Source organism: Lactuca virosa, chromosome 1 (assembly GCF_052849685.1).
Source record: "Lactuca virosa cultivar CGN04683 chromosome 1, Lactuca_virosa_CGN04683_v6, whole genome shotgun sequence".
NCBI classification, from domain to species: Eukaryota; Viridiplantae; Streptophyta; class Magnoliopsida; order Asterales; family Asteraceae; genus Lactuca; species Lactuca virosa.
The window spans coordinates 177,806,202-177,831,479 of NC_136426.1; the positions used below are offsets into that span (position 1 = coordinate 177,806,202).

At 37.9% G+C, this 25,278-nt stretch overlaps 1 pseudogene; it reads right to left on the reverse strand.

The window, feature by feature from the left end:
* Positions 1-21,383: 21,383 nt before the first annotated feature.
* LOC145107598 (F-box protein At2g27310 pseudogene) lies at positions 21,384-22,818 on the reverse strand (annotated as a pseudogene).
* Between the last annotated feature and the right edge of the window lie 2,460 nt (positions 22,819-25,278).

Sequence of the window (25,278 nt, forward strand, 5' to 3'; positions counted from 1 at the left end):
AAGAGACAATTTAAAGTTTTTAAAACAAAGAAATGTTTTCTATTTAATTGCTAAGCGTCTTTATACAAATATTGCTCTATTACATTTAAGCTATGAAATAGGAAAGCAAATTCATAAAATGATATTGCCCTTTCTTGAATTTAAGGAAGATGAGATCATAGCAGAATGTGAATCAGAAGTATCCTCCGAAGAGACATCGATGTCTTATAGGCTAGGTCTGGACAAGATAGAAACCTTCATCGATTCTAAGGAACATAAAAGTATGCTAAAAGATATCTTAGATGAAAATGATAGGCTAAAAATTAAATCTGAAACTATTCAAACATTCGATCTTTCAAACGCCAAACTTGTCAATGAAAATAAAATAAACCTAGATAATACGTCTGGATTTGATGAGGAAAGCGAGATGAGTGTAATCTCAGTAGAGGACGAAGTTGACTGCTCTGAGTTTCTGAAGAGTGAAACCGAAAGTGAAAAACCACTAATATCAGAAAACTCGGTTGAATTCGCTCGTCTGTCAAAAGACTAGAAACCGAAACTTAAGGAAAAGGCCATGGTCTATCAAAAGGTTCAGACTGTGCCAAATCAGGTTTATGCAGTTACAGGGGTCACTCAAAGGTAAACAGAAGAATTAAGGATCTTGGTCGACAAAGATAATGCTGAAGGATGCGATGACTACTTCTGGTCTGCTCCTATTGACAATGCAGACGAAACCGTGGGCCTATCTGAGAAGACTACATGGAGGGTTAGAGGAAGATACATTGTTGAACCAATAAACACACCCTCAAGTTTTGACAAGCCAAGCATTAGTGGAACCAAAGAAATTCCTGAGGAACCAATGGAAGAACCGAAAGTTCCAACCAAGACAAAGGAAGAACCGAAAGTTCCAACCAAGTCGAAAGAAGAACCGAAAGTTTCAACCAACAATAGTGTAGAATCAAAAATGTCCAACAAGACAACCGAAACTCAAAAGGAGAAGCCAAAGGTCAGCTTCAATATCCACAAATCGCAGAAGGAGCTTGCTGAACAGAAACGCCTTAGAAATCAAAGATATGCCAAGAATCTAAATGAACGAAAAAGGCACTGGAATTCTCAAAACTCCAACTACGAGCCTCCCAAGAAAGGATCAATGGACAAGAGAAAAGAGAAATTAAAGGAAAATTTCAGTCCAAATTCCTACTATTCCAAGTCCCAGAACCGAAAGTCAAGTTTCGGTCCTAAACCAAGTTTCGGTCCTAAACCCAATTTCGGTCATAATCCCAGTTTCGGTCCTAAACCCTGTTTCGGTCCTAAACCTAGTTTCGGTTCCTCAAAGTCCCAAAGTAAAACAAATTCTATGAAGGACATTCAAGGAAAAGGAAAGCTAGTACCATAATCTGAGATGGAAAATAAGAAATCACCAGCTAACCCTAGGAATCAAAAGAAAAATCCTAAACCATCTAACACCACTCCAACTAATGCACCAAAATTTAAAGAAGATAAAACTAAAATCAAGGTGTATACCATTAAAAGAAAAGATCAAACCACTCTTATTAAACGAACATACATGATTGATATTTCTTCTGTTATTCCTTTCTCTGTGAAAAACTCACCAGGACCCAAGAAACTTTGGGTTCCTAAATCTGCCTAAATTTGCAGGTAATAAGTGACGAGCAGTTTGACGACGAATGGTATATAGACAGTGGCTGCTTGCGTCACATGACAGGGAGGAAGGAAGAACTAAGGGAGTTTCGGTCCCTGAAAGATGGTGGGAGTGTAAAGTATGGAAACAATTCCTATGGAACAATCAAGGGATATGGCATGATAACTAACGGAGACTTCTCGATCAGGAAGGTTGCGTATGTAGAGGGATTGCAACACAACCTCATCAGCGTATCCCAATTAGTTGTGGGCACAGGTTTGAAGGTATCATTTGATGATGAGGGGTCTGAAATAATTGAAAAACAATCCAAGAAGGTTCTGCTGAAATCTGCACGTAAGGGAGAGATGTACCCTCTAAATCTAAACCCAATTCGAGGTACACCAGCTATCTGTTTGCTGTCAAAGGCGAACACTGATGAAAGCTGGCTGTGGCATCGACCTTTATCACACCTAAATTTCAAAGACATCAACAAATTGGTGCTTGGTGATCATGTTCGAGGCCTCCCTATTCTCAAGTTCGATAAGGAGCATCTGTGTGCAACATGTGAGATGGGTAAACAGAGCAGAAAGAGCCACCCCACACGTATAAATACGAAGATAGTTGAAGCACTTGAACTATTGCACATTGACTTGTGTGGACCTTCGGCTATAGAAAGTATCGGTGGAAGTAAGTACATACTTGTCATTGTAGATGATTTTTCACGCTTCACTTGGGTTTTCTTTCTTAAGCAGAAATCAGATGCAACTCCCAAGCTGAAGGCATTCATCAAGCAAGTGGAAGTACAGCTAACGAAGACGGTGAGAAACATCCGAAGTGACAATGGTCTGGAATTCAAGAACAAGGATTTTGAGGACTTTCTGGCTGATAAGGGGATAACTCACAACTTTTCGGCTCCTTATACACCACAGCAGAATGGGATTGTTGAAAGACGAAACCGTTCGTTATGCGAAGCAGCCAGAACCATGCTCAGTTTCGCTTCCCTACCATTATACTTCTGGGCTGATGCTATTGCCATTGCCTGCTATACTCAGAATCGGTCCTTGTTCAACAAGAGATTCACTATAACTCCATATGAGATCTTAAACAATAGGAAACCGAATGTCAAATTTTTCCACATATTCGGTTCCAGGTGCTTTATTTTCAACTCTAAAGAGAACCGAAACAAGTTCGATGTCAAAGCCGATGAGGGAATATTTCTGGGTTATTCTCTGTCATCAAAAGCACATAGAGTGTTGAATAAACGCTCCAAAAGGTTTGAAGAGACTTATTATTTCACCTTCGATGACAATTATATGAAGAAGGTTCAAAGGACTGAAAGTGACCTAGGTGACATATTCCCAGAATCTGGACAATTCTCGGTTCCAATATCCAACCTGTTTGAGGAATACATTTGATTGTTTGATGAACCAGAGAAAGCGATTCATTCAGAGGCTAGAGCACCAGATAACAAAATTGATAATCTCAAAAAGGTCATAGACGAAGCTGCGAAAGAGATGGAAAGTGAACCTAAAGCTGTTACGTCCTCAACTGGCCCTCCTAACAAAGATTCAACGTTCAAGGGGAGAGCTCGACAGCACCAAAGGCAATCGCAGTCTCTGTTGAGGGGGAGAATCCAGTTCCCTCCCCATCACCTAAAGGTCAGGACGAAAGGGAAAGTACTAATCCAAAACCAACAAGTAATAGTTCAATCGAGGGGGAGAAATCAACTTCCATAGGATATGCAGACTCTGATGCTGACAAAGATTACACTTCGCCAGTTGAGGGGGAGAAGGAGAAAGAAACTGAAAGTACAACTGACGAAGGCGAGGGTGATCTATCAGAAGTTGAAATAGAAGTAGAAGCTGAATTGAATCCAGAATATGATCCAAACTATCCTCCATTAGTGAAATGGACAAAGGACCATCCCAAAGAACAAATTATTGAGGAATCTTCAGAAAGTGTTCTTACTCGATCTCAACTGAAGGCGAAACAAACTGCATTATTCTCGAAAGTTGAATTTTGTATGTTTAATTCGTTTATTTCCAAAATTGAGCCGAAAACTGTAAATGCTGCACTTGATCATTCTGATTGGGTTCAAGAAATGCAGGATGAGCTCCATGAGTTTGAACGCAACCGAGTTTGGAGGTTGATTCCTAATCCGAAAGATGCTTCTGTTGTCGGCCTGAAATGGGTGTTTAGAAATAAGTTAGATAAAGAGGGGAATGTTATTCGTAACAAGGCTAGGTTGGTGGTAAAAGGATATTGTCAAGAGGAAGGGATAGATTACGAGGAAACCTTCGCTCCAATAGCAAGGTTAGAATCTGTCAGAATCTTTTTGGCATATGCTGCTCATAAGAACTTTGAAGTTTTCCAAATGGATGTCAAATGTGCCTTCTTGAATGGAGAATTAGAAGAAACGGTTTACGTCGAGCAACCACCTGGTTTTGTGAACGAAAAATACCCTGATCATTGCTATGTACTAGATAAAGCTGTCTATGGATTAAAGCAAGCACCAAGGGCCTGGTATGAAACACTAACTCGCTTCTTGAAAATGTCTAAATTTGAACAAGGTTCGGTTGACCCAACCTTCTTTCGTAAGAAGGAAGGCGAACATTTGATGATTGTTCAGATTTATGTTGATGATATCATCTTCGGCTCCACGAATCCTAGCTTAACAGCTGAATTCAGGAAGTTGATGGAGACTAAATTTGAAATGAGCGCAATGGGTCCGATTAACTTTTTCCTTGGTTTAAATATAAGACAGGGACCAGAAGGTATATTTATCAACCAGGAGGCCTATACAAAGAACTTGCTGACGAAATTCGGTATGAAGGGTGATTCAAAAGTGAAGGTTCCCATGGCATTTGGCACTAAGCTAACCCCATCTCTGGAAAAACCTGCTGTGGACATAACACTATATCGTCAAATGATAGGGTCCCTTATGTATCTAACAGCTAGTAGACCATATATTATATTTTCTGTGTGTTATTGTGCCAGGTTCCAAGCCAATCCAAGAGAACCTCACATGGTTGCTGTGAAGAACATTTTTCGTTATCTGAAGAGAACATCATCTCTCGGTCTCTGGTATCCTGCAAAATCTGGATTCTTCATTCAAGCCTTTTCTGATGTTGATCTAGGAGGATGTGGATTGGACAGAAAGAGTACTACTGGTGGATGCCAATTTCTTGACGGGTAACTTGTTAGCTGGCAATCCAAGAAACAAACCTGTGTTTCGTTATCCACAGCCGAAGCTGAGTATATAGCTGCAGCATCTTGCACTTCTCAAGTGGTATGGATTCAAAGTCAACTAAGAGACTATGGACTAAGTATGAAGAAGATCCCTCTCTATTGCGACTCTGAAAGTGCAATTAGGATTTGTCACAATCCAGTGCAACACTCAAAAAACAAACACATTGCACTTAGATATCATTTCATCAAGGATCATGTAGAAGATGGGAACGTGGAAGTACACTTTGTTCGATCAGCTGATCAACTGGCTGACATCTTTACTAAAGCCTTACCTGAAGCTACCTTTAACAAAATTTTACAAGGCTTAGGCATGATGGATGGAGAGTCGGTACCGAATCCTCAAATCTCTAACTAAAAATTAGACAAGCGAAATGGAGCGAACGCTCGGTCTATTTCGGCTCCATAATTTTTTGGAACCGAAATGAACCGACCGCTCGGTCTATCTCGGCTCTGGAATTTTAGGGAACCGAAATGAACCGACCGCTCGGTCTATCTCGGCTCCGTAATTTTCTGGAACAAAAATGAACCGACCGCTCGGTCTATTTCGGCTCTAGAATTTTAAGGAACCGAAATGAACCGAACGCTCGGTCTATCTCGCTTCACTCATTTAAGATAAGGTCTCGGTTGTATATCTTGTACATTCTTTTCTCATGTCTTTCATTTGATTTAAACTTAATCATTTTATCTTTCTGTTTTTATTCTTTTTCAGAAATTTTCAAAAATCCAAAAATATTTTATCTTTCTGTTTTTATTCTTTTTCAGAAATTTTCAAAAATCCAAAAATATTTTATCTTTCTGTTTTTATTCTTTTTCAGAAACACTCGAAAATTTAAATATTTTTTTTTGCACTGTTTGTTTGGTGTGTCTAGTGTGTTTCTTTGTTCTTCTTAGGTGATATGAGTACCAGTACAACAGAATGTGGATCTAAGGCAGGTATATTTAATATGAATAAGAACTAGTTAAGGGTCCCTAGAAGCATGCTGCTGCATGTTGACCGAAGCCTCTACGACTTTGAGCATGCCTTAATGATTCGATCTATACCTATCGTTTATTACCAATTAGGCTGATAACAACTACTTAGTCTAGAGCTACCTTACTCTTCTCATATGAGTTAAGAGTTTTTCTGCTTTGTCATATCAATCTAGCAGAAGGTACTTTCTGTTCTTTAGCCACCTCCCTTATATTCTTCATCTACTTTCGGTTCACCACTGTAACCCTTGAGACTCTCGGTCCTTACCACTGAGGTTTATGGTTACACAACATCTGTGTTTGTGATCTTAGATACGTATACCACGTGCTGAGTGAAACCCAACATCCAACACCAATAATGAATTGACGGTGAATTAATTATTCAAGAACTTACTGGTTACCTAATGAAATCTCCTTTTAATTTTGTGTGATCTTTTATGAAATTGTCTACTACTAAGGCGTTTCTTCCCAAAGAGATCCAGTTTATATTTTTTTTGAGATTTCTGCTTTCTCTTTAGTCACTATATACAATATCCAACCTATCTGTTCAACAGACTACATCGGTCTCACAGGTACTTCTTCCAACGTTCGGTTTTATGTTAAGACTCGACGTTTGGTTGAAGATAAACTACCCTAAGCCTATAAGTAAAAGAATCCTTTCAATGTTTATTTACTAATAGTTGATCGTATTTTTCGGGAAACCACACAAGCACTTCAAGTCTCTCTTGACTTTGAAGGAAGTGATTCTTGCCCGGAATCTTCTGCTTTCTGTCTACTAATGAGACATCACTCACATCCCATACATATTTGCTTTATTTCTTTCTCTTTGACACACTAATGCATGAAAATTTTCAATTTTCCCACATTCTGGTTACTGATTTGAGCCAAACAAGGGGTTATCAAGGAATTTCAAACGACGATTGAAGATAAGATTTAGGCGCGTGAATTTGAACGGTTAATAAACCCATGCATGCTGACGTATCCCTGGGAGTAACCACACTGTCACATTGCGCTTTTTCAGGCGACGTTTTGGTGATCACGTCTTTATTATTATGATTTTCTCTCTCTTGCCAACGGTATATAAAGAGTTTTCAATTTTATTTGTCTTCTACTGGCAACAATTTTTCTCTGAAAAACCTACGCAGTGCAAACTGTTCATCTTCTTCCTTCTTCAATCCTCAATGGCGACTTCTTCCTCAGTTCATGATCAGACGGAATCATCATCCTTGCTCACCATTAAACCCAACCAAAATATGATCATCGAACTAAACCCGTTCTTGTATGATTCGTATATGCTACACGTTGTGGAGTGCTTGAAATATTCACCCCTGGTTTTAGCCTTAACCCAAGTTGGAGCAGTACCAATGTCGCTACTATCACAGGTTTATTCTACGGCTTCTTATGACAAAAACAAAGAACGCATCTACTTTGTCATCCACGATAAGAAGGCATCGATTTCGAAGGTGAAGTTTTGTTCGATTTTGAATCTTCCCATCGATTCCTCTGTAATCTCACCGGACTTTATCACGACAACTCAGTTATTCACAATGTTGTACGAAATGGGGTATACTGATGTGCTCACCACCATTACCAAAGTGAAGAAATCATGTTTACCGTCTCAGTGGAATGGCTTGCTTACTCTACTGATTAAGGGTTTAGCAGAACGCAGTGGGGGTTCAGACGGTACCAGCAAGGGTTTCCTTACCCTTCTTTATGGGCTTTACAATGGGATCAATCTTGATTATGGGACGATAATCTGGTCTCAGGTGGTGCAGAGCCTTAACACATCAACGAGGCATTCCGAAGTCTCTTGTGGAAGATTTTGGACTTTAATTACGAGGAAAGCGATCAATTCTTTGGAGATTCCTGTTATGAAGGATGCTTTGCTTGCATCTATTGCTACCTTTCACACAAAGAAGATAATCCTCTCCGACCCAATCAAGTTCCCTCATACTGGATCTATTCCTGAAACGATGTATTGAGGGGTTGCAGCAAAAAGCAATGTAATGGCCGACTATCGAAAACTTCCTCCCACTAGACCAAGAGTTCTTTCTACAGAACAGAAGGCCGCCCTGGATGCATTGGATAAACCTAACAACAGAGGGAAGAGGATTTCTAAGACAAAACCCACTGAGGACAGCAAGTCTAAGTCCTCTAAGTCCACAAAACGGAAGTCAGGTGAAGGGGATTCTTCTCAGCCAAAGAAGAAGAAGAAGATAAAGAAGATGGCTCGAAGGTCTAAAAGTCCCACTCCTCCAAGATCAGAACATGGAGATGATGATGAGAAAGAGACGAGTCCTCATGACTCACCAAGAGGAAACACTCCTCCTCGTTCACCTACTCCACCAGAATCTCTAATTCACAACTGAGTTCCCACTCCACCCCAATCACCGAAACAGACCATTCCTCTTTCTGTTCCGATTGTTACTCCACCCATTATAACTCAAGCAACAACTTTACCACCACCACCTCCTATTACTTCTGTTCCTATTTCCACTATTCCTTTATCATCTCCAATCCTAACAGAATCCACAACCACTACCATTCCTGAAACCACAGTAGGAGTCAACGTATCTGATACGGGGGCTACTACTGCAACAGAAACTCCTGTCATCCCTACACCTCTTTCACCAACAAACTCAATCGAATCTGATGCTACTCTTGGAGAAGAGAATGAAGAATTTGACTCTCTTTTTTATAGTCCTTACCGGCTTCCGACTGATGATGATACTGATGTACCAGTCACAAGTCAAGATTTACAGGGCATTCATGACAAGTTGGATAGATTGCTTGAAGATAGCAAAGCTTATGGTGGTGTGGTTCTTAAAGATTTTTTGGAGACTGCCATAGAGCAATATACAACGGCCATTGAAAAGGCAAATAAGGCTGTTGATGAGTCTACCTCTTCTTGCAAAAAGGCGACAACAGAGGTTACTGAGGTTGTTCACACAACTCAGATATTCCTTGATTCCTTGAAAGCTCATGCTGACACCAATGCTGCTAAAATACAATCCTCTGTGGACTCTTTTTCTAAGTCCCTTCAGGATGAAAGCACTAAATTTGACGCTATACGCTCATCGCTCCAAACCGAGACCACTTCTTTTTTACAATCAGTGGATTCTCGTTTTGATGCTCTTCATGCTAATCTGGCAAACGAAAGTGCCTTGAAGGAGGATATGGCCAAACATAAAGCCACTATTGAAGTCCAGAAGGTGCAGCTAGCCCAAGATGAGAAAGAAATCTCTTTATTGAAGACCCAACGGGCTGTTTATAAAAGCTGTGCAGGTGATGTGAAGGACATGTTGACCAATTTGCTTGGTGCTTGTGATCCTATTCTTACTCTTACTATTCACAATCATCTTACCTCCAAACTCCTTCCTGCCCTTGCCTTGCTCCACGAAATGAAGGGTGTTTCGGAGGGATTTGTACCTCCAGAACAAGGGGGAGAAAGTAGTGCTCGTGTTGTGCAACCGAGAGTCATTGTGAAAACAGAAGGTGCTCCACCGAAAGTCACAACAGAACTGAAGGATAATGTAGCTTCAGGTTCTGGTTCAAAAGTAAAGCCAAAAGCGACCATTGATAACAGTGATACGGATACAGAAGAAACCATTGCTGAATCTCTCGAACGAAAGAAAAGAGACAGAGAGCTGGATGAAACTCTGAAGGTTGCTAAAGAAGTAGAGGAGAGGGAAAGGAGAAACAAAGAAGAAGAAGATGCCTTGAACTGCAAGAAGGCTTTATTTCCCTTATAGACCAGAGAAACACTTATCAATCAGGCGATTGAGTTTCCTTCTATCTATTGGTTGGAACCAGTTGCTTCATTTGACTGTGATAATTCCAAGGACTCACAGTTCGACATGCAGATTACCAAAAAAGCTTTCACGTTTCATTGCTTTGATGCGACTGCTGAGGTTCCTTTTCCCCATCCTAAGGTTGACCGAGAGTTGATAGACTTCTACTTGAAGTATGGGCAACCGCAATACCTGACTTGAAGCGCACAGAAGATAATTACAGTCAAGGTACTCAAGCCTTCGCCTGCTGGGAGATTTACTAACGTTAGTTTCAAGATCACTCGTGGTTCAGCAAACACGGTGTCAATCATCTCTATAGCAGATCTTCCCAATCTCAATCCACATGATTGGATTTTGCTATACAACATTCTGTTCTCTAATCCTAAGGAATATGAGCCTATATTAGAACATCTGAAAAGAATGTTGGCATCCTACATCCATGAAATCGCTACTATGGATCAGGAGATAGCAAAGGTGATGAACAAAAAGCCTACCATGAAGACTACACCGAAACCAGGGGAAGTGAACAAGATGAAAATAGGACAAATAGATTCGACAAATCTTACTGTCATGTTCACAAATGGAGAAGCTCACAGGTTTCTGTTTGCTCTGGTTGATAAGCATCTCTTCTCAACAGACTGCTTGGAGCATATCATCAACATCATACACCGATGCAAGCAGAACTCAGAGGCTGATAAGAAGAATTTTACTGACATGCTTCAGTGGTACATTACATTTCGCCATCATCTGTTAGCTATTATACCGAAGGTGTTCAAGACAATAAAGAAGCCTTCTGTTGTTAAAAAGGAATGAAGTTTCGGCTCCAAAGACGCAAAGGGGGAGATTGTTGAGTTCATTTGTGTTGCGTCTTGGACCATAAGTTTTGTATCCGGATTGGGCCTGTCCATCCGTGATTACCTATATTGGTTACGTTGTTATCTAGATTAGCTATTAGGGTTTTACTATAAATATGCATGCCTGTATGCATGATAAGTGGTTGTTAATCACGTCTAATATTGTAACCCTAAACACCTCTACAGTTGAAGTTCTTTATCGAGCTCATCTGAGGTGTTGAAGTAATAATCATTCGACATATTCAGTGCAATTCTCGTGTTCTTTATTACGTTATCATTCGTTAGCTTGCATAGAATCATACAATCCTAATAGAACTTTGTTCTAACAATTATTTACTTAAAACACGATTTCAAAACGTGTATGTTACAAATACCTCATCCTTTTGAGAATTTCGTCCTCGAAATTACATCGATTAAAATAAATGGGGATATTTCGCTCTTATCTCGTTCTTATTCTCCCAAGAATAGTTCGGGCCTCGATGGTGTTTCCACTTGACAAGCACCAACTCTACTTCTTTATTACGTAGCTTAGTCGTTCTTTCGTTTACGATTTCTTCAGGCTCTTCTACATAAGTTAACTTATTATCCAGTTTCACCTCGAATAATGTAACTGTCTCATCATAGATGCTTAAGCATTTGCACATATAACTCACATGAAAGACATCATGAATACCTCCTAAAGCTTCAGGCAATTTCAAGCGGTATGCTTGTTTACCAATCCTCTGGAGGATTTTGAATAGACCAACAAATCTAGGACTTAGTTTTCCTTTCTTTGCAAATCGCATAAGACCTTTCCATGGGGATACCTTCAGCATTACGAAATCCCCCACCTGGAATTCTGTTGGTCGTCTCCTCTTTTCTGTATAGGACTTTTGTCGATCCTGGGCCGCTTTCATTCTTTCTTGTACAATTTGAATCTTGTCGGTGGTGTCTTGAATCATTTCAGGGCCTCCAAGGATCTCCTGTCCTATGTCACGCCAACATAATGGAGTACGACACTTGCGACCATATAATGCCTCACATGGTGGCATTTTGATTGAAGCGTGGTAACTGTTATTATATGAGAATTCGACAAGAGGTAAGTATTTATCCCAGTTACCACCAAACTCCAAGACACATGCACGAAGCATATCTTCTACAGTTTGGATTGTTCTCTCCGTCTGACCATCTGTCTGGGGATGATAAGCTGTGCTGAGGGCAACTCGAGATCCCAATTCACGTTGCATACTTGCCCAAAAGTGAGAAGTGAAGCGAGTATCACGATCAAAAATGATCTTTAGCGGCACACCATGTCTTGCAACAATTTCAACCAAGTATACTTGTGCGTATTTCTCCATTGGAGCTGTTTCACGCATGGCACGAAAATAAGCGCTTTTAGTCAGGCGGTCGACGATTACCTAAATGATATCATGCTGTCTAGCAGTCTTTGGCAATTTGGTAATAAAATCCATGGACAGTTCTTCCCATTTCCATATAGGAACACTAAGACTTTCTGAGGTTCTGTAAGGCTTTTGGTGTTATGCTTTGACTTGTAAGCATACTAAGCATTCATGTACATATCTTCCAATGTCTCTCTTTAATCCAGGCCACCAATAATCAGCTCTTACATCATAGTACATTTTACTTGTACCAGGATGTATTGACACTTTAGATTTATGGGCTTCATCTAAAATCTTCTGTCTTAATCCACCAATCTTTGGAATCCATAGCCGATTCTTGAATACCTTCAATCCTCTTGGATCATCAAGCAAAACATCAGTATAATGTACCATCCCTTCTTTCTTCACATTTTCTGGCTTTAGGGCCTCTACTTGCCATTTCTCTAGTTCATCTAGAATAGTGAACTTTACTGTAGTTTGAGTAATAGCATAACACATACTATTACGATAAACCTTTCTGCTAAGTGCATCGGCAACTACATTAGCCTTTCCAGGATGATACAGGATTTCACAGTCGTAGTCTTTGATCAGCTCCATGGCTCGTTGTTGTCTCATATTCAAAGTTTGCTGACTGAATATGTACTTGAGACTCTTATGGTCGGTATATAATTGACATTTTGTACCAAAAAGGTAATGTCTCCAAAGTTTTAGGGCAAATACCACCACAACGAGTTCGAGATCATGGGTGGGATAATTAGTTGTCTTGAGGCATAGGCTATCACTTTACCACGTTGCATCAACACACAACCGAGTCCTAATCTTGAAGCATCGCTATATACGGAGAAATCATCATCACCTTCTGGAAGTGATAAGATTGGAGCTTGAGTCAAAAGATCTTTTAAAGTCGAGAAAGCTTTTTCTTGGGCTTCACCCCATTCGAACTTCACTTCCTTTCGTGTAAGACTCGTAAGAGGTACGACTATACGAGAAAAGTTTTTAATAAATCTCCGGTAATATTCCGCGAGACCCAAGAAACTACGAATTTCGGAAGCATTACGGGGCACTTCCCAACTTTGAATAGCTTCAATTTTAGTAGGATCTACGGATACACCGTCACCAGAAATAACATGGCCGAGAAATTGAACTTGGCGAAGCCAAAATTCACATTTCGAGAATTTAGCATATAGTTTCTCCTTTCGAAGAAGTTCCAATACCGCACGAATATGAATGACATGATCAGCTTCAGACTTGGAATAGATTAGAATATCGTCAATGAATACGATGACAAATTTATCGAGCATTGGGCGGCATACCCGATTCATCATATCCATGAATACAGCAGGAGCATTTTTTAAACCAAACGGCATAACAAGGAATTCATAATGCCCATATCGAGTATGAAAAGCAGTCTTCGGTACATCCTGCTCGTGAACTTTCAACTGATGATAGCCAGATCTTAGATCAATCTTTGAGAAATAGCTAACACCCTGAAGTTGATCGAAAAAATCGTCGATGCGAGGTAGTGGGTACTTGTTCTTGATAGTCACCTTATTCAGCTCACGATAATCAATGCACATCCGCATCGATCCATCTTTCATCTTGACAAACAGTACCGGAGCACCCCAGGGAGAGGTACTCGGTCGAATGAAACCTTTGTCATGTAGTCCCTGCAGTTGGATCATCATTTCTTTCATCTCAGCTGGCGCAAGACGATAAGGAGTCTTTGCAATCGGAGCGGCACCAGGCACAAGGTCAATTCAGAATTCTACTTGCCTGTCCGGAGGAAGTCTAGGCAATTCTTCAGGAAAAACATCTGGATATTCTTTAGCAATGGGAACATCATTCACCATATTCTTCTCTTCTTTTGAGACATCGACTGTGTAGGCTAGATAGATAGAACACCCTTTCGATATGAATTTACGAGCTTTGAGGAAAGATATTATTTTTAAGGTTCCTTGTTCACCATAGACACAGATAGGATTCTCCCTTCAATGGGAATGCGTACTATCTTTTCATAGGACAAGAGTTATGCGTCGTTCTTTGACAACCAATCCATGCCGAGAATAATATCAAAGTTGGGCAAGGAGATAGGGATCAGGTTAGCAAGAAAGTTATAGCTTTCAATTTCTATAATACAATCCCTATAGACTTTATCAGCAAGTAATGATATATTTCCAGCAGTATCTACGTGAAATGGTTGCGCGAGTACATAGAAAGCAATTTGAAAGAAATGCGCAAATTCATAAGACACAAAAGAATCTGAGGCGCCATAATCAAATAAGATGTGAGCAGGTCTAGAGTTAACAAGAAATGTACCCGTCACAACATTCGGGTCCTCGCGTGCCTCCTCTGAGGTAATATGGAATGCACGGCCCTTAGCTTTTGGCACCTCCTCCTTTTTAGTTGGAGTACCCTTTGATTGTTGAACAGGGGCTTGACTTCTCACCGGTTGTTGAACAGAAGCTTGACTCCCCGCCCTTTAACTAGTAAGAGTAGGGCAGAAATGCTTCCTGTGGCCAATAACACCACATGCAAAGCATGTAACACCTTTCATTGGACATACGGGCTTCTTGTGGCCTATTTCTCCACATCCAAAACAGACAACATATCCTTCCTCTAGTCTGCATTCGCCCGGATGATTCTTTCCACAATTTCGACAAGCTGGTGACTGAAGAGAAAAAGATTGTGACCTGCCGCGGCCACGAAAAGTACTCTGAGATTGTACTTGCTTGCTAGGTTCAGATCGAACGGATTGAGTTGGTGGAATAAGGGAAGCAGGAGCAGTCCTTTCAGTACGTGGATGCTTCGGAACAGTAAGAGTGGCACCACGTAGTTCTAAGTCATACTCACGTCTTCGAGCATACTCAACGGCTTTATCGAATGACAGTACTTCCCGATTGGCAACGAAATCGTGAATTTCGTGCTGTAGTCCCTCTAAGAATAACTGAATTTTCTCATCTTCAGTTGGAATATACGTTACAACAAACCGTGTTTTTTGATTGAACTGAGTTTCATACTCATTCACAGTCATTCCTCCTTGTTTAAGCTCGAGGAATTCCTTCTCCAATCTCCTCCTCATATCTAGAGGACAATACTTCCCTAACAAACGAGTTTTGAACATTTCCCAGGCTAAATTCTCCTGGTCAAACCTGTTTAGAGCTTCATATGTTGCTTCCCACCAGACCAATGCTTCTCCGATGAACATTGCAGAAGCATAGTTAGCTTTGTCTTCATTATCCACATGAGAGATACAAAACACTTTGTTCTGGATCCAGGTAAGAACAAAAATGGGATTAAGAACACCAAAAAACTTTGTAGCACCACTACTCTTGAAATCTTTGAACGAGGGACGCTTCACCTCCCCTTTTGAAGATTCTCCAGTGGCTTTCTCTTTTCCTTTATCACCATTCTTTTTGTGTTCTTCGAGAGTCTGTCGAATAACACCGGTAAGTCTACCCAAGAGTCGCTCCTCATGAGGAGATACTGGAGTATTCACTTCCTCCGGTTGAGGACCTCCACCAACCTCAGGGGTATGGCTACTAACATGTTCAGCCACTGCTCTGCATTATGGAGTAACGTTGTATTTTAGAATACATTAGGGTTTATCCTTACCTAATACTTTTACTTAAATATTTCCTATGGTTTGTATCCCTATACTTACAATGATTAAGTTCATATATTGAACTTCCAATAGTTTAAGTCTAAATACCAATCCGTGGAATTTAGTTCACTTAAACCACTGCTCTGATACCATGATTGAAAGACCCACACTTTCATAGTTGACAATTGTTACTTCGAAACATGCTACGTGCATATTCATAAAAACAATATTTTATATTGATAAAGTGATTACAAACTACTGGACACAAACCCACTATTTCAAAGTGTTATATATTACATAACTCCCCAGGATTCTATAGTTTTATACATATGGGAGTGCAAAATACAATAGTTTCAAACTATTCGAAAATCTTCTATCAATACAATAGTTTCAAACTATTCAAAAATCTTCTAACAGTATATAACTATACTGGATGCTTATCTCCTGCAAATTAGTTAAACATTGAGAGGGGTAAGCGGTGACGCTTAGTGAGTTCAATAATAGATACAATATAACGTTATGCCATATATATATATATATATATATATATATATATATATATATATATATATATATATATGATAGAGGCAAAGAGGATCAAGCAACAACAAAGGCATAATGCGAAAAGCTTTCCATATCAATCAATGAGACATAACAATTTCCATACTTGATATACAATCAATAAAGTTTCAGCACAAATGGCACAGAAAATACTCAGGAATATCATTTTGCTAGAATATTCAGGCTTTCAGCCTTATCTTAGCATACTGCCGAAGCGAAAGTGATGCCTATGTCATACACTTCATGGTCAACGGTTCATACCAATACCCAAGTGATACCTATGTCATACACTTCGTGGTCAGAGGTACAACCTTGCTATAAAAATAAACGAAATAATAACACGAGATGATAACATGGAAAAGCACATAGCACATATAACACATAACATACAATTGTTCCTATATATTAAACTCACCGTGAAATAACCGGGGGTTAAAATAGTAATTTGGGCAGCACTTCGGCTCTAAATATGACTTTCTTCGTTGAAAACCGGGCCCTGCGAGGGTTGGGCTTCGAAACCGAAAAGATAAATTTTTCGGGCTTCTCGGGAATTTCGGGGCGTGTTTCGGGCGTTGGAATCAATATCGGGGCTTCGGGGGAAGTGGAAGTAGAAGAAATATAAGTTTAGGGGTAAAAAGTGGCAAATTTCTAACATTTACCCTGGAGGTCTCACACCCCTTATATAGGTGCGAGGTCCGGATCCGAAGCGAGGGGAAGAAGGCAGGTGGCTGTGAGGCTCGGACCAGCTGGCTGCTTCGGCGAGGCTCGGATGCGAGGATCGGACAGATGTGCGCTTCAGATTGGTCGGATGACGCGGCTACTTCCTCGGTCGAATCAGGAAGCAACACGCGGGTCGGGCGCGAGGGAAGCATGCGAGATTCACGTGACCGGCTTCGGACACCTGTGCGACACGCATCGCTTCTCGGATGCGCCACACAGCAGCTTCGGACACGTGGCCAGCTCAGAGCGAGGGTGACGTGGCTGGTACTATTCATGCGAATTTTCTCGAAAATTGTGCCCAATCTTGTAAAATCCATAACTTTCTCATACGGGCTCCGTTTTTGACGTTCTTTATATGCAGGCGTAGGGAAAATTATGCTCTACAACTTTCGTTTAGACTTTGTCGGAAAATTTTGAATTTATTTTTATATTATTATTTTTAACAGACCAGGACTGGTAAATCCGTTAAAAATTCATAACTTCTTCATCCGACGTCCGTTTTCGTCAGACTTTTTACCATTGTACTGCTAATGACGAGACCTTCAATTCTCGTTTAGGTTGTGTTGGCTAAAAATCACTCGATCTAAAATTCGAGTTTTTAGCTGTCTACTGCTAAGCTGAAACTTAGAAAAATCATAACTTCCTCATACGAAGTCAGATTTTGGCGTTCTTTTTATCAAAATTCTCGGTTTAACGAATAATACGACTTTCATTTAGATCATTAAGGCTTAAAAGTAGTTTATCAAAAACTCACTTTTTACGTCATTCGACGCCGTGCCGATTTTGTCGCGGATCTTCGATTAGTCATAACTTCTTCGTTATAAATCGGATTTCGATGAGGTTTTCGCCTAAATGTTTCTAACGAGATTATCTACAACTTTCAATAATAAAATTTTACTTATTTCAAATTTTATATTTTCGCTAAATTTCACTATTTGGCTTTTACTTGGAATCTCATAAGACTTCCAATAATTTTTGAGTGATTCTAAACATAGTTTTACTTCATTTCTAGTAAAAATTATCTGTTAGAACTCAATACTCAATATCACGTAATATTTCATAATATTATTTACTTAAAACACGATTTCAAAACGTGTATGTTACAAATACCAACACACACACACACACACATATATATATATATATATATATATATATATATATATATATATATATATATATATATTATTTATGTGTGGGTATTTAACTTGCCACATCATTTTCAATAACGAAAGTTTAAAATCTTTTTTTTTTATATTTAACTACACATTTGCATATAAATATTATGTGTAGGTAAACCTCAATGAATTACCAACACATACATCCAACTTTTAAGATTGTGTTGGCCATTACCAACACATTAATACAATTTTCCATATGTGTAGGTAATTTTACTTGCCGTCAAACATCAATTTTTGAAGGAAATTTTCCCACCATAATAAAATGTTAGTAAAAAGTATTACCTACATATATAAAATGTCAATTGTTATTAAAAAGTATTTTTGTCAATTACCCACACATATAAAACTATGTGTAAGTACTTACCAACACATTAATATATGTGGGTAAAACATGTGTTGGTAAAGACCCTAATTTCTTGTAGTGTTTGGTTATGAACTTCAAGCTTCAGAGATTAAGAGTTTTCTTACAAGACTAGCATCTTAAATAAAGTTGATAACTTGTTGGTGTCTTAAAAGTTCACATTCTTCATCAACTTCCAAGCCTCCCAAGAGGACCCAAAGAACAACAAAGGTTATTATTTCTTCACCCTTTCTTTGGTTGTTGATTAAATCTTTCTATAACTTGCTAGATGATCATTGGTGGGTATAAAATGTTTATGTTTTTTTCGAAAAATTAAGTCTTCCGTTTGCCATATTTTGTAGTTTTTGAAACTATTTTTGATCTAAAACCCAACATCCTCTCATTTAATTATTGAAGAATGAACCTTAACCATCGTGTGATCAAAGGAGGGTCAGAGCTTCCAACCATCGCTGACGATTCAGAGAAAGAAAAATTGATGTCGGTGATGACCCTTCTCATTCTCGTTTTCTGCCCTTTAGTATCAGCCAACATCACACAATAATATCCGATTTTTTCTTCGCTCCATATGATGCCGACATTCCTACCGATGGTGCAAACTCCACATCGATGAATAATTGATAACACATGTAGGAAAAAGATGGTAATCGAAGTCGTTGATGTGAATGGCTAACTTTCAAGTTCCTTCCTTTTTGGTTTGTACCAGGTAAATATTTTGACAAGAAAATCGTAATTTTTTAATTTTTGTTCTTCTTTGTATTTGAAATTGAAATTGGTTTAATTAGGGTGGTTTGAATTTGGTTGTTTTTTACTTCGATTTTATTCTTTAGGAAAAAAATGAAGTTATGATGATCATTTATTCTTGATGTTTTTAGTTTCATTCAGTGAATTATTGATGTACATCTTTGATGAACAGGGATTCTTCAAGGTCCTTCTAGGACATCATCTGGATAAGCGTATATTGAAATCCATGGAGCAAGTCCCTCCAAATCAAAACCTTGGTGATATTTCGTTGGAAAACAACATGAGAATGTTCGTTCCAAACTTCTAAATTGACGCCTTATGTTATCCTGCATCAATCTTCTGATGGATTTTCACGAGGTACAACATTAATTAAGATTTTGATGCAAATTTGAGATTGAGTTATTATATTTATGGTACTGGTGAAAGATTTTGCGACTTGAATTCATATCACTGACTTGATTACGATATCATCTTTTTCTTTCTAGCAGAGACTTACAACAATATCTTCATAATATTCTTTAATTCTATATTACATTCTTTAATTTTATTATATTATTTGTGGGTATTAATTATTTGGTTATCTATTTTAGTTTTGAAAGATTCAAAGTTATTTTTTTAATGTTAATCTAAGGTATATTTGTTCATAACTATCTGTATTTCTTGAGATTTTGCATATTTTTTATGCCCTCTAAATGTTCTATGAAATGTCTATACCTTTTTCATTACAATTTTAGGATTACATTCTATTAGAATAAATTATAATTCTTTAATGAGTAATACATTTTTTTAGAAGTTATAGTTTTTAATCTCTTAGTATGCACACACTTTTTTAATATTTGAAAGTTGATTATGTTGTCATTATGAATTTAGGTTTTGAAGAGGCTGTGATTGATATGGAAAAGGAAGAAAACATGGATAACGGGAGTGTATTATACCAAAATGTAATCGCTATCGTGACAGTTAAAGCTATAACTACCAAATGTATTATATGTATTATGTCAGAATGTATTCTATGTATCCTGCTAGAATGTATTCTATGTATTCTGTCATATTATATGCATTCTGCCAGAATATATAAAGTGATAGGAATTGCAAGTAACATGCTTTTAACCACTCTTAGTTTTGGTTGTATCTGTGATAGGAATGGCTGGAAGAATATGTTGAAGACCTGATAGGAATTACTTGATGAATAAATAAAAGATTGATCACACTCACAGTTTAAGAATGTAGTATTTTTTTTTTAAAGAATTTTATTTATTTTTGTTGATATTCTTTTATAATATCAATAATTATATTAAAATTTATAAGGCTATTAGTTTGTAAGAATATGTATGAATTTGTATTTAAGTTCGGATGTATAGGAATATATTAGAATGTTGTTATTCTTCAACCGGATATTCAAGTATTCTGTTATTATTCAATAATACTCTAATAGAATAAAATTCTGAAAGAACATCATTCTAACGAAAAAAACATTCTGGCAGAATAAAATTGGTTATGTTTACAAATTACGTTAGAATTAAAATTAAATTAATTTAAAACTTTCATATTTTTAAAATTAGGAGAATTAATTATCCCTAAAAATCCAAAAATTTCTTTTTTTAAATATATTTAATTGCCCAAAATATCCTTATTTTGAATTTTTTTTTATTATATGATACATGTTATCTCAATGTAATATCATCAACCCTCAGATAATGTCAATTGATTATATTCCATCTGTTTGTCCAGATGTGTGCTTACGAGCACACAATAGATGCTAGGAACACTTGAATCTAGCTATATATATATATATATATATATATATATATATATATATATATATATATATATATATATATATATATATATATATATATAAATGAGAAAATAAAAGTGTTGTTACAAATCAATTTTCACCTAAATAAAAAAATATACACCTCCTCATTAATTATTAACATTTGAATCTTTTGTTTATTTTCCATATTAAACTAATCTTACAATAATTAAAATTCCTTTGTTCGGTCTTCACTGTGACAAATCACTTATATAATTTAAAAATGGTTCCTAACATGTATAAAAACTTGAATGTTGAAATTTTGCATAAAGTAATATAAAACATCATCAATAATATGATGGAGTTTTAAATCCTTAAATATATACAAATTTTCATGTTAAATTTTTGCATAAAGTAATGTAGCAAATACATCAATCATACCATATATACCGTTGGTTTATTGTATTTTATTTAACTGATACAGAGCTAAAAAAAATAATCAAACCAAAAACTCAAAGTAAGAGAATGTTGTTTCTTACATCATTTCAACGCACATAAATATTTTTCCCTTTTTTCTTTAAAAAGGAAAACACATACTTATTAAATCCCAACAGAATCCTCAACGCAGTAAAAAACAATTTAATACGGCTAAGCTAAAAAACCAATAGTTACAATGTACATAATCTGACAAACCAAAAGAATTTGTAAGTTGTAACCTTAAGGCCTAAGCAAAGCATCTTCATTTTTTTTTGAAACGGCAAATGATTAAACGGAAGTCTACTCGCATATTTCAACGAGCACCACGCGTTCGGGCTTCTTTACAGGGCGAACTCAGCCCCCATAGGGGTTTCCAGGGAAAATTTCCCCACATGTGACACAAGTTTAAGAGGCACCCAAATTGAGTTGTGCAGGGATTAAACTCTCGACCTCTGACCACACCTCTGACCACACGTGGGTATTAAACCGGGTCTCTTTTCCCAGCTAGGCTGGAAGTCATTGGTAAAGCATCTTCATTGATGTTGTAATTTAGTAGAGAGCAAATGACCAAAATGCCATAAAGAAAGCTATCCCACCTGCAACACAAACTAGGTCAAGGCGCCTCTCTCTCCTCTCCATCATGTCTTTTCTCTCTCTTCTCTTTTGAATATACTCTTCGTATCTCTCTTTCAGGTCATCACCTCCGCCATTGTACCTTGTGCTCCGCCGCTCAGCCACCGCAAGTCCTTGTAGAACTTCCATACTTGTCTTCCCGCTTAAACACTTGCCATCAATGTCTTGAACAGTTAAACTCATCCCACTCACGTATAACTCCCCGCTGGTTTGCTTAACCCCGCATGTGATCTCTATGTTGCAGTTCACGTAGACGTTATCATAGACAGAAATGCCAGAAACCGCCACAAACGCGAAGTTCAACTCTATCTCATCGGTTAACCAGTTCCGTTGAACAGAAACTGGTTTCTTGCTGGATAGATTCATAGCCCGATTCAGGGCTGGGTTTATTAAGATCCAACTCAAGGTCATGTGCTTTTCAAGATTCGATTGCATTACCTGATCATCACTGGAAAACTTCACCACTGATGGGATGAGTTCTTTGGGTTCAAGTAGGTCGATTCGAAACGGCGAGGTTTGGAACCAGTCGCTCGGTGTGGTGTTCGTGGATTCAACCTTGGAGAACATCAGCTCGTCGTTGTATCTGATGTCCACGGAGGAGATGATTTGGGAGGTTTGTGGGAGTGGTGAGGTGGTGGTGAGGCGGTTGGAGGGAGATGGAAAGGATTCGGAGAAGAAAGAACGGTGGCCGGAGGGGAAGCTGGAAATAGCTTGTTTGACTAACGGGTCATCGGTGGAGGGCCAATCGGAAGAACATATATCTGACCATAGTTTCTCGTCGGAGCAAAGGGATTGTAGAAGCAAAGACGTGCAGCCGGCAATTGCTAGAGATTGACCGTTGAGTCTGGTCAAGATGTGAGTTTGAATGATATCTTGATGGATTTCTGCTATCGCCATGGATTTCCTTGAGAGTTCTACAATGGCGGAAAGACTAAAAGGGATTTGTGAAATGGCATGTATGTGCCGTGGGGTATATATATCCTTTTTCTAAAATAAACAACTTCAACACAAAATTGCAAAATTGTTACATATCTATGTATATTTTAATCAAAAAGCATTTGATCTTTGTTACGGATCCAAAACATTCATTTTGTTGCGAGTTTCATCCAAAATGTTTTGAATTAGCACTATTTTGCCCTTTTTATTTTATTTTTTTAATTTTTTATTATAGAAATAAAAAAGGGAAAAAGAACCCCACCCACCTACCCCTTCTCTTTCTCTCTCAAGAAGAAACTCAAAACATTTACTTGATTCCAACATTTAAAACACCCACACATTCATAAACACTCAAGAACATGTTCACACACTTAAGAACAAACACACACACATTAAAGTTTGTGATTAGCGTCTCTAGTGGCTAGGGTTTTGATAAGGGTTTCGTCACCATCATTTTCCATTGTGGTTGAGTTTTCCAGCGGTGTCGTGTGTAGGAAAAAGATGGGTGAGAAAAAATGAGTGGTGTTGGCGGTGGTGCTCAAACTCGACTTTGTCGGCTAGAGTTCCGCAGTGGGATGTTCATAGCGGCGACAATGAGGGTTTTCAGATCGATGATGAGAGAGATAGATCTGAAGTGCTCCAACGCAGATGGCCTTAATCAGAGAAGAATAAGGACTATAAAGGTAGGCAACGACGGGAAAACCCTAATCGAAACTAGGCAACGACAACGAAACCCTAATCGGAGAATATGAAGGACGATAGTGTCGATGTTGGTTTCTGGCGGTGGTGGTGGTTGATTCCGGCAATATTGGTGGAAGATTCTGGCAGTGGTGGTGATTTATAGCCAATTAGTAAAGAGAAAGACAAAAATAGAGTCTGTGATGAAGGAAATAGCTGGTGTGGGGTGCAGTTTGGGTGGGTTATTAGGGGTAGATTTTTTTGGTTATTTGTTGTATTTTAATGAAAGTAATAAAAAGAAATTGGAAAAACAAATAGAAAAGGGAAAAATATCATTTTAAGTACATTTGATTTTAAATTGGACCAAACTGTCAACAAAATCAAAGTTTTGGATTAGAGGTGCAAGTCCAAAACTTTTTGGACCAAATGACAATTTTTGACATAGCACAATGACTTTTTTTTTTTTTTTTTGCAATTTTGTCTAATTGCAATATAGATCCCTTTACTTTGGCAATATTACAATTTAATCATTTGTGCTATCACAACATGACAACATGATCGGGAAGGTGTTACTTGTTAAAGATAACTCAAAAATGGTTAAAAACAATTAATAGAAAAATTAAAATAATTTGTACATAGTATTATGTGATGGTAAAAGCCTATTATGTGTTGGAAATTATCTTTACCTACATACAAATTAAGTGTTAAAATGTGGGCTCATGACAATAGATATAGATGTTGACCGACACATAGGTGATGTGGGCATATAATAAGCAATTCCTACACATGCATGTGTTTATAAAACAAATATTATGTGTTGGTAAAGGTCTCGTATGATTTTTTACGAAGATAATATGGCTGAGGACGTGTCGGATGACATAGGTGTTCTTTGATGACGTGGAAAATTTTGTGTCATGATCCTTAAAAGAGTTACTAGCACTTGTTATAAAATGTAACGACCCAAAAATCCTTTCGTTAATGATGCTAGCTTTCTATTACTCGAATATTAATTGTTGTAAAGTTATTTAGATTCTTAGAGTATATTGTCAAATAAATTAAATAAAAATGGTGTTATTTAATATCTAAATAAATTAATTGATATTTAAAGGGTATATAATTAAATTAATGTGTTTTGTGGAAAAATAGGGTAAATATAATTCATTTAAATGGTGTAAATTACGTTGAGGGGCTAAAGTGGAATTAAAAGAAAGTTCGTATGTTAAGTCATATATGGTCATAGAAAAAACGGGTCCATACTAAATGTTGAGGGGCTTATTTTCAAAATCTATCAATAACTTCCCTATGGGATGCAATGGATGGGATTTTATGAGCTTCATCCATTCCTTTTGCTTGGGCTACCACTTACTCATCTTGCCCCATCTTTCTCCCTTGGGTTGTTATGTCGTGTCCACAGAGGAAGAAAAATAAACATGCGATTGAAGCATGAGGAATCGCGAAGCTAGTGAGGGAGGGTGTCGAGCTTTAGGGGACGCATCGGGCTGTGAAGGATTGAACCCTAATCTGCAAAGTCATTGGTCTCTTCTTCGACATGTGATTCTACTTCAATTTCTAGAGATTAGGCCGAAAATGCGAAGCTTTGCTTGTGTATCTTTATTCAATTAATCTCCTACTTCAACTTCAATTCTTATGACTTCTTGTATTGCTGGATTCCAGCCACATTAGAAGCATTCCTTGCCGGTTCTTGCTATCAAAACCTATTAAAACTCTACCTTATATGTTGGTAATGGTGCCTGAGAATTGGTTGGAATT